Here is an 11,992-nt window from a genome sequence, read left to right as displayed (position 1 = left end):
AAACAATCAGGATCAGAATACTTTATTAATCCCTAAGGAAATTATGTGGGTTACAGTTGCTCTAAGAAGAAATGGTAAAAATAGTAACAGTAACAGACTAAACGCCAAACAATACATTATATTACAGATTTTAATATTAATTAGTCATTGTTAATTGTTGATTTGTCCTGTTCTCATTGTATGATGAATTATGATGGCTGTTTGGTGGCAATTTGCATACTATGCATACTCTCTCTCTCTTCACATGTGTGTGTGTGTGTGTGTGTGTGTGTGTGTGTGTGTGTGTACAACAGTTTTATGTTAATGTACAACCCTTAAAATATTTTGTGTGTGTGTGTGTGTGTGTGTGTGGGGGGGGGGGGGGGGGGCGCCAGAGGGAGTGTTCGCCCAGGGCGCCTAACAGGCTAGGATCGCCACTGCATCAGCCAGTTTCCTTTTATGGGCATGCAAAGTTCCTGTCCCACACACAGCTTCCTGTCACACACACACAGCTGATTAGTCTGTAGAAACAGGAAAGTTTCTCTCGTTCCTGTTTCTGCAGGCTAATCAAACTCTTTTTTTTAATATTTACAGTCTATAAACCCTCTATAATTCTGCTAAGTGTTGCTCTAAAAACAATGCACCCTTATTTCACGCACACACACTTAAATATACTAAGCTCTTTGCATTTGCAAGCATTCACATCACAATCTTCAACGTGCTCAGCAGAGCTCTTTCAGACATCAGGACAATTAACAGTTTTCCACACATATCACCATTCTTTCAACTCAGTTTCGTAGCATCATCCACACAATACTTTCATTAGCATTTTACACACTTCCCTTCAATGAACTTCGTTGTCTCCCACACACTTTTCTCTCAAAACAATGTGCACCTTTAATCATTCATCCCAATAACAATTTCACACTTCATTTATACATTCACACATTTATATATCTATAACAAAAGACTGCCACTGAGTGCCAAGATAAATCTATTAGATAATTTCTATATTGGTTAGAATTAAGATTATTTTTATTTTTCCAGTTCATGAGGACTGTTTTCTTGGCAATGCCTAGGACAGTGAAAACCATATGGGCGATATTCTTTTCTGTAGTGACATAATCTAAGCTGCCCAACAAGCACACTAAAGGGGAAGTTGGAATGTTACATTTCAGACACTTTGATAACTTTAACACATCTCACGCCAAAACTTCTGAACTGGTGGACAGAACCAAAGCGCGTGGATGTAATTGTCCGGTGTATTGGTTTGACAGTGTGAGCAGCTGTTGGAAGACGTAAAGCCCATCTTGAACATTCGATGACCAGTATAGATATGAGATGAGATGATGAGATAGCCTTTATTTGTCAGTTGCAGGTCTTTGCCCACAACCGAGATGACAGACCTTGCCGACCCTACATACAATACACAAACATCACAATGGGGTGACAGGTCAGGCTAGGTAGCGAGGAAAAAAAACATCGAAATGTGTAACACAAAAGGATAATACAGGAATGCACAGATATCAACACACCATAGCACAATAAACACAGACAGCACCATGGGAAAGAGTTCCAGTGTGTACATCTGATCTGGGATCGCTGCAATCTTTCGACTGTGCCTCCAACTGACCCGATGTCCACATCAGAGGGGAGGTAAGCGTTGGATGTAGCGTTGGATCCGGGGTAGGGAGGGTGATGCGTCAGTATCAGTATATGTATGTGTGTGCGTGTCCTTCACCCTGCCAGGCTAAGTAAACAGTCTTCCAGCCAACCCAGGTGGCCTTGCATGGAATGGGAAGGAACAGACTAAGCACAGTCGTTATCAGGGTGTTTTGTTCAGCTCCGGCCTTGCAGCTGGCGCCAAAGGGGTATCCGCATAAGTGATGGTATTTTTTACTTTAGTGCGAACAGCTCATATGAATTTCAAAGCAGTTCTACAGTCCAACACTGGTCTCTCAATCTCCCGTTGGAGAGCCATACTTGCTGTGATGTTGTCATTTCTTGTGCTCAAGGAGCCAATTTCTGAGAACTCACGGCTGTGTGCCTCCCCGAGATGTCATCCAATTTGCGCCCAGAGATGTTATTCCGGGCTAGCCCTTCCGAGATGTATCCAATCTGCAGTCAGAGATCTTATTCTGAGTATTCACAGCAGCCGTAGCCTCTCCAAGATCTTATCCGTGCTGACTCAATGAGCCCATTTTGAGAAACTCACACCTCCCCCATCATTCCAATCCCAGCGGGCAGCCTTGTGGAGGTTTGAACAGCTGGTTCTGCTTTCTTGATTCTTTGATAAGTCAGGGCCAAGCCAGCTCCGACCAGCCAGAACCCTGTTACCATGGTTCCGAATAGGTAGATATCTTCAGCACTCAGGCTCACCCAAGCCCAAACTTCTTGTTGAGAAAGGGGTGTCAATTGCATTTAGGGACCACTTCAACATTTAGGTGATCACCTAAAACCACTGGGGGAAAGGAAAATGAGCATCAAACACTGCCAGGACATTACCAGGTAAATTAGTCTCTGCAAATTTTTAATGACAATGTAAATAAAGTATGACAAAACCACAGACAAGTAAAATATATTGAAATTTTAAGTTAAAATTTTGGTAGTTGTACTGATCTTTGGAAGAATCTGTGTTATTCTTCTGGGATTGCAGAGCTGCTGTATGTTACCAAAACTATAAAAACACAAGCTGACAAGTTTAGTTAAATGAAAGACTGACAAGTTAGAAGATCAAAGAAAATCAATTTTCGAAAATATTATGGACTTCCACCCGATCAATATATATTTGATCCACCTACACTCAGAAAAATAAAGGTGCCAACTGGAACCAAAAGTGGTTCTTTAGACTGATGCCATAGAAGAACCTTTTTTGGTGCCACAAAGAACCTTTCAAGCAATGGTTCTTTGAAGAACCATTTCTTTCAGTGGTTCATTGAAGAACCTCTAAAGGTGTCCCAAAGAACCATCAAGAAATGGTTCTCACTACCATCTTGTAAACCTTCCCTTTCAGTCTTGCTGCTATCCTTCTCTCACAAATCACCCCTGACACTACACTGACTCTACGCCCACTCCACCATACCTGCACTCACTTCTGTGTTTAAGTTTACTTTTGTCTCAGTGAGTCTGTATTTGGGTCCTTCCCTGCTTGCTGGACAGCTGATTTATGACAACTGCAACCTTTTAGCTTGAATGTGTTTGGAATATTTGTCTATTATTGCTGTAGTATTATTTAGTCAGGAAAACATTGTTTATAATTATTAAAAGTAAATTATTTGCCTCTTGTTGTTGAAGATGACCTGACTGACCTCTGCCCTTATTGTGGGAAACATGATAGTGACGCTCACTGGGTAAATGCTTATGTTTTATGTGTCCTTCTCAGGTTCTGCTTAAAAAAGATCGTTTTAAAAAACCCAAAACATTTTTAAAAATTGACCATGTCAACGCTGAACAGGACTTACTCTAGTTGTAAAGCATGATAGCCTGCTTTATGATCTGAGCATTTTGCAACCTTTTACATCTTTTTATAACCATTTTACCATAATACCTGTGTTTCCTTGTTTGTCTCAGTCAGAGTGGCTGTGACAAAAACCCATTTGTTTGTGAAAGATGCCAGTCAAGGAGTTAGGGTCTCTGGGTTTTGTGTTTCGTATCCCAAATCATTCATTTATTTATTCATTCGTTTATGTTTTTGATAAACAACTTTTGAATTCAGCTTTGATTGCTGTTTGTTTGTTTGACTATTCCAGTGTTTTGTCTTTCTTCACATGTTTGAATTGTAATAAACTGAGGCAAGGAATTAGGCAAGGAAGCTGGAAATGAAAACTGATCTTTATAATAGTTCTCCATGGACTTGATCTGATCCTAGTGTCGTCTCTGCTATTCCAATCGCTGCTCCCTGGTGTGAGCTCTCTGCTCTCTCAGATGATTCTACTGTATCTCCAAACCCTCGTCGAATAGCTGACGAAACATCCTGTCCTCTTTGGAGAGTGATCCAGTCAGGTCCATAAATATTGGGACATCAACACAATTCTAACATTTTTGGCTCTTTACTTCACTACAATGGATTCCAAATGAAACGAAAGAGATGTGCTTCAACTGCAGACTGTCGGCTTTTATTTGAGGGTATTTACATCCAAATCAGGTGAGCGGTGTAGGAATTACAACAGTTTGCAAATGTGCTTCCCACTTCTTAAGGAATCAAAAGTAATGGGACAGAAAACGAACCATAAATCAAACTTTCATTTTTTAATACTTGGTTGCAAATACTTTGCAGTCAATCATAGCCTGAAGTCTGGAACACATAAACATCACCAGACGCTGGGTTTCATCCCTGCTGATGCTCTGCCAGGTCTCTACTGCAACAGTCTTCAGTTCCTGCTTGTTCTTGGGGCTTTTTCCCTACAGTTTTGTCTTCAGCAAGTGAAATGCATGCTCAATCGGATTCAGGTCAGGTGATTGACTTGGCCATTGCAAAACAGTCCACTTCTTTCCCTTCAAAAACTCTTTGGTTGCTTTTGCAGTATGCTTTGGGTTATTGTCCATCTGCACTGTGAAGCGCCGTCCAATGAGTTTTGAAGCATTTGTCTGAATATGAGCAGATAATATTGCCTGAAACACTTCATCGTGCTGCTTTTGTTAGCAGTCACATCATCAATAAATACAAGAGAACCAGTTGCACTGGCAGCCATACATGCCTATGCCATGACACTTCCATCACAATGCTTCACTGATGAGGTGGTATGCTTAGGAGCAGTTCCTTTCCTTCTCCATACTCTTCTCTTCCCATCACTCTGGTACAAGTTGATCTTGGTCTCATCTGTCCATAGGATGTTGTTACAGAACTGTGAAGGCTTTTTAGATGTCATTTGGCAAACTCTAATCTGGCCTTCCTCTTCCAAACAGTTGTTTTGGCCACACCTAATGTTTTTGCTATCTCTCTGATGGGTTTGTTTTGTTATCTCAGCCTAATGATGGCTTGCTTCACTGATAGTGACAGCTCTTTGGAGCTCATTTTGGCAGTTGACAGCAACAGGTTCAAAATGCAAATAGTACACTTGAAATGAACCCTGGACCTTTTATCTGCTCATTGTAATTGGGGTAATGAGAGAATAACACACACCTGGCCATGGAACAGCTGAGAAGCCAATTGTCCCATTACTTTTGGTCCCTTAAGAAGTGGGAAGCACATTTGCAAACTGTTGTAATTCCTACACCGTTCACCTGATTTGGATGTAAATACCCTCAAATAAAAGCCGACAGTCTGCAGTTAAAGCACATCTTGTTCGTTTAATTTTGAATCCATTGTGGTGGTGTATAGAGCCAAAAATGTTAGAATTGTGTCGATGTCCCAATATTTATGGACCTGACTGTGTGTGTGTGTGTGTGTGTATATATATATATATATATATATATATATATATATATATATATATATATATATATATATATATATATAAAAATTCCATAAATACATATCTTTGCCTAATAACAAACACGTAAATATGATTGTTTGCGCGCTTGCGAATGGCAATCACCTTCTGGCAGCCAAAAACTCTCCTGACTTCATGCAACCACAAAAGGTATACCCAGTTAGCTAGCAGAGATCTCACATATTACAAAACTGCACGTTGCCCACGCTCGGACTAAAAGTAACTGAACCAGCCGCAATAAAGGCCACAAAAATGTGTAGTGTCCAATATCTGTTAAGACAGAAATTCGGACCTGTGATAGCCAATAGCAGCTGTAGCTATTGACAATCCAGTCTTCAAGTGATGACGTATGAACCATGCTTCTGGGTCCAAACTACTCTGTTTTTATCAAGGCTGTTGTGTTTTTAACATGTTTTAATGCTTTGTATCTTGTTCTATTTAGTCTGAACAAGCCCCTTAAAAAAAAAAAAAGTCAGTGATCACCTATCTATCAGCATCTATCAGTTTTTATTAAAGACTGGTTTTTAAACCCTTAGATGTAACTACAGCCCCATCATCAGGAACCAGGGCTGGACTGGGACAAAAAATCGGCCCGGGCATTTTGACTTAGAGACCGGCCCACCAGGTATTATAGGAAAAACCATAAAGCCTTTGAATAAAAACAAATGCTGTTGTCACAGTGATGCACACTGTCTTGTTGGTATATATGTAACAATCTAATAAACTTAAACCTACACCATCCTCCCTGTTCTGGTATTCTAAACAGTACCAAAAGTAGACTGCTTGGTTGAGTTAACCTCCTAAACTATCTAGAGCACATGGTGAAAACCTGAAATTAAGACAGAGGAGACTAGAGGTGAGAAATGATCATTACTGTTTACTGATGACAGATTTATATATATTTTCATAAACCATTCATTTGCCACATCAATAAACAGCATGGCAGGGCAAAATATTTTTTCTGACATGGCAACCTTTAAAAAGTGAAAGGAGACAGAAAGACAGGTGAGAAAGAATAAAACTTAATTGACTTTTTGATGGCATTTTACACACAGTACTGGTACAGTATCTAGAAAATGTGGGAAAATACTGGCATCATATACAGTACTTAGCTACTTCTGAAGAAATTATGTTGGGACCCTCAAAAAAATTACTATGTACAATAATGGATTTCTATACATTTTACATCAGATGAAAACGTTTGTTGTAAGATTCAGATAATTATTTATTCAAAGTTTTTATATGACATAAAAAAGAAAAGTATTTCTTTGTTTCCCCCTTTCCCTGTTAATGCCCTACATGCCCCCTGACAAAACTGCACAGTTACCAGCTGTCAGCTACTTAGAAAAAGATCCTGGTGTTATTTGTCTCTCAGAAACAGTTCATAACTTTCCTTCAACTCATTCATGTCACCTAAAAGGTAAACCTGTTTCTCCATCACCTGTTCAGCTCTGATGATCCAGTAAGGACATCTCCTGGTTTCATCTTCATGTTTCCCTCTCACCACATATCCAAACCGACATCATGACCAGCAGCTTTTACAGCTGTGGCTCCAGCAAACATCAGCTGATACTAGAAATTAATATTAAATAAATTATAACAACAGTTGATCAAGCTTAAATGTGCTGCTGTTGTTTAGCGCGACATCCGCCGGTTTCTTCTTTCTGGCGCAAAGTGGGCGATAAACAAGAGAGAAAAGCAAATCAGCTGATCATTGATCAGTTTCATGATTGAAGTAGAAACAGGAGAGAGAAGGGGAGAGAATGAGAGAAGAAGAGGCAGCTGTGCAGCTCCAGCTTTATGTCTTTTTCATTGTAGCTGAAGTCCGGGACAAACTGTGTTCCTTTTCACCTCAATACGAAACGCGCAATATTTTCTCTGAATACGAGACGATTCCGTTTTTTACGGGACGGTTGGAAACTCTAATAACTAACCTTATAAATAAAATAAGATAAAACAAGTTCAACATCAATAATATCATAGCACCCGCCCAGCTACAGTATATATAAACGCCGTCATGCTAGCTAGTACGCAGTACGAGTTATTGTAACTGACTGTAAAAAGTCAGCATAACGAAAACAAACTCCATCTAAACTTGGTTTATATCTGACCCAGATAGACTGCAGGTCAGAACGTCTTACCTGAAGTTCAGTTCACCGCCTCGGGTCTCTGCTCCTCCTGCCTTTCCGTCATCCACCTGCCAGCATGTTGCATCTGCTGGCCTCCACAACTTGCTAATGTTACTGAATCTGTGGAAGCTCCGCAATAGCCACCACCAAACAACTGAGTTATTTTTACACATCTCCCTTCATCTGGGCAATCCACGACCTTTCAGTGTTTATACCGGCAAATGCCCGGTATGCCCGATGGCCAGTCCAGCTATGTCAGGAACCGTCATGTTAACTTTTATCAAGTGGAAAAGTTAGCGTTCATCCTACAGCTTCACTGTGTATATTATGCTAACCATAGGTGTGTAGCTAGCCACTACATAGCCCAACTTCAGTAACCCTTCAAACGTCACTGCTGTCTAGGTTTCTGTCTCCATTTATGTTGGAAGTGATAGCAGAGTTGGATGTTTTAATTTTTCTGAAATCTCTCAGTCAGAACATGCTCTATCATGTTTCGGTGGAAACTAGCAAGCTAACTTCCTGCTAACTTCTAACTCCATTAAATTTAATAAATTCAGTTTTCATAGATGCCTGGATGGTAAACTTAATTGTTACACCAGGTAGAGCAGCAACGCTGATGATTTAATTAAAGAATTTAGACAGTTTGTAACTCTCAGTGATGCCGCAGTGTTCGTTTGACTTTGGGACCTAAAGCGGAGTTTGGACCCGGAAATGACTAATGACGTTAGACTTAAAAGACCGAATGGCAGCACGAACATGATACATCAGAGCCACTAACGTCAACAATCGCCATTTTAAGCCCAGCTACAGATATGTGTCGTAAATTTAGTGTCACATGGAGTTTTCGTCAAGGTAAAAAGAGGTGTCAATCATGCAAATCAGCCAATAAAAGCAGACGTTACAGCGCCTCAGAATTTAAAGCAACAGAGTCCATTTAAACTGTCTATGGCACACAGGAGAATGGGCCTGCTGGATGACAGTCTGTGGGTAATTCTTCAAAAATATATTTTAAAAAAAGCATCTTTAGGCATGTAAATGAAATTAAATAATTACTGCGGGTTCAATACCTAAAAAATGCAACTCAGACATGGTGACCAAAGTGTGCCAAAATTGAGCAAGCTGCACAACACCTGAATATTTATTTATTAAAGGTGCAGTAACTTTTCACTATGTTGCTTTAGAAGCATAAATCTTTGCACGGATGATGTTTATACATTCATTACTGATTTTCTGGATTAAAATGTGAACAAAGCATAGTTTTATAGGGCTTATATTAGTGATGGGAATGCTGGCTCTTTTTAGAGAACCGGCTCTTTCGGCTCCCAACCAGCTCTTAAGGTTGTTTTGTTGCTTTAATTAATTTATCAACAACAATATAACATTATGCACAAAATGAATTACTAATGTAAAAAAATGTGTTTTTATTTATATATGTTTGTTATATAAATATGCTTTTATTTATTCACTCCACATTAAATTAAAGAAATTATAAAATACAAAAACCAACTATTTACAATTCTACTTTTAACTATTTAAATTTTCAGCTTTTTCCTTTTAAACAAATTTAAAGTGAAACAACAGAAAACACTAGAGGTGGGTTTTAATAATCAATTCATCGATTAAAATCGATTCTGGCTTGGATAACATGATATTGATTCATTAAAATCCTGAATCGATTTTTTTTATCTAAATGTATTTTGCCCAAAATTCCAGAATCTCAGGCGAAACGTCACAAAATTTAGGCAACCACCAAACATTTAAAACAGTAAATGAGAGCAGGTACACGGCTTCTGCACAAAGACGTAAACACACAGCGCGGACCCGCGGATCAGAATCAGTGAGATGTCGCCTTTCTCACCCGACAGCACGGACACGGCTGAAAACCGACAGCTCGCTGATTCCGATGTTTCGGTGGGTCCGCGCTTTGTGTTTACGCCCTTTTTGCGCTGATTCTAAAGCTGTTAGTTTTATCTCTCTCCAAACAATACTGACTGAACCAGCAGCAAAAGAAGATCCAAACTACGCTTCACATAAACATCGTCATGGACTCCCTCTTACTTTTTCTTTTTTGCTTCCACCACACTTCATGCACAGCTCTCTCTCTCTCTCTTTCTCAGTGTACTTCAAGAACAGTTTCCTGTCTATCCCCAAAATCTGTTTTCTACATTATTCGCTTGCTTGTTACGCACAAGTCTACCATTATTTACAGCGCTGTCGGCCGATGTTTTTTTTTTTCCTTTTAGTTACTTCCGAAAAGAAAGCCTAATTTCTGCTGTTCAATAGGTTTCTGAACAAATTTAAACTTTTTAAAATTATACAAAATGCAAAACGCTTAGCTGTGTCTCTAATAAAACCGCTGTAACTTCAGAGGTAAGTTACAGCGGTAAGGCCAGGAAAATCACCATGTTTTTCTGTGTTTTATCTTCAGCTACTTTGACACAAAGCCATCTGCTGTGATGCTCACACCTTTGATAAAGTCTGGAAAGTGTCAGCTTCTTTTTTATAGATACAAAAATATGTAAATGTACTGATCTGAATTATAATATTTCTGACTGTCTGAGGCAAAATTTCCCAGATTCAAATCGAATTGAATTTAATTGACTCGAATTAAATCGAATCGTAGATCGAATCGATTCAGGACCTTGTGAATCGGAATCGAATCGATTCTAGAAATCGACAATACCCAGCCCTAGAAAACACTGCAAACCACAACACAATAAAAAATTAATATGCAAAACAAAAAGAAGATGCATGTTCTCTGTGATATGGGCCTGGGATGATATTTTGGGAGAGCGTTTTTTCCTGCTTTGAATTGCATACATAGGATTCAGTGCATGAATAAACTTTCTGAATCCTTTAACATCCACAACTGAAAATAATTGGAAATCAAGTGCAATCATTTTGCCAGGTCTTTATAAATTGAGTTGTCACAGAGGGGCCACAGACGTCTGCAAAAACTCTCTAATATAGCTCTGGGTTGGTTTAGGTCAGGGGTGGGCAACTCCAGGCCTCGAGGGCCGTGTCCCTGCAGGTTTTAGATCTCACGTTGGGTCAACACACCTGAATCACATGATTAGTTCATTAGCAGACCTCTGGAGAACTGCAGGACATGTTGAGGAGCTAATTTGGCCATTTAAATCAGCTGTGTTGGTTCAAGGACACATCTAAACCTGCAGGGACACCGGCCCTCGAGGCCTGGAGTTGCCCACCCCTGTTCTAATGAGAACACACATATGATTTTTCTCTTAGTATTAGGTATGAACAAGTCAACAACACAAAGCAAAGGCAATAACCAGCATGAAAAGACGTTAAAGTAGAATCACTGTGGCAACTGCTTTGGAGTAGAATTAACATGAACAGGTTGAAACAGGGGCTTAAGCCTGTTTGCTCATCTGTTCGTTACCAGTAGAAGTTCAGGGTCTATCTGCCGTGTTTGGGTCTGCGTTCACTCAGCTTTAAAACTACTCTGGATTCTGTCTGTGTAGATGCTTGCAAAGCCAAAGTTCTGTTAGGAGCTGAATGCAGTTGTTTCTTTTCTGGATGCAGTTTGCACCTTACCAACAATACAGTGGCTTGCAAAAGTATTCAGCCCCCTTGAACTTTCCCACATTTTGTCACATTACAGCCACAAACATGAATCAATTTTATTGGAATTTCAGGTGAAAGACCAACACAAAGTGGTGCACACGTGAGAAGTGGAACGAAAATCATACATGATTCCAAACATTTTTTACAAATAAATAACTGCAAAGTGGGGTGTGTGTAATTATTCAGCCCCCTTTGGTCTGAGTGCACTCAGTTGCCCATAGACGTTGCCTGATGAGTGCTAATGACTAAATAGAGTGCACCTGTGTGTAATCTAATGTCAGTACAAATACAGCTGTCCTGTGACGGCCTCAGAGGTTGTCTAAGAGAATATTGGGAGCAACAACACCATGAAGTCCAAAGAACACACCAGACAGGTCAGGGATAAAGTTATTGAGAAATTCAAAGCAGGCTTAGGCTACAAAAAGATTTCCCAAGCCTTGAACATCCCAATGAGCACTGTTCAAGCCATCATTCAGAAATGGAAGGAGCATGGCACAACTGTAAACCTACCAAGACAAGGCCGTCCACCTAAACTCACAGGCTGAACAAGGAGCGCGCTGATCAGAAATGCAGCCAAGAGGCCCATGGTGACTCTGGACGAGCTGCAGAGATCTACAGCTCAGGTGGGGGAATCTGTCCATAGGACAACTATTAGTCGAGCACTGCACAAAGTTGGCCTTTATGGAAGAGTGGCAAGGAGAAAGCCATTGTTAACAGAAAACCAGAAGAAGTCCCGTTTGCAGTTTGCCACAAGCCATGTGGGGACACAGCAAACATGTGGAAGAAGCTGCTCTGGTCAGATGAGACCAAAATGGAACTTTTTGGCGCTATGTGTGGCGGAAAACTAACACTGCACATCACTCT

This window comes from Aulonocara sp. 'chitande type north' Nkhata Bay, linkage group LG6 (genome assembly GCF_057382095.1).
Source record: "Aulonocara sp. 'chitande type north' Nkhata Bay isolate Kocher_YH1m ecotype deep benthic linkage group LG6, A_spYH_male_GT1.1, whole genome shotgun sequence".
NCBI lineage: Eukaryota > Metazoa > Chordata > Actinopteri > Cichliformes > Cichlidae > Aulonocara > Aulonocara sp. 'chitande type north' Nkhata Bay.
The sequence above is the reverse complement of the archived record's forward strand: the minus strand, read 5'-3'. Positions refer to the sequence as shown.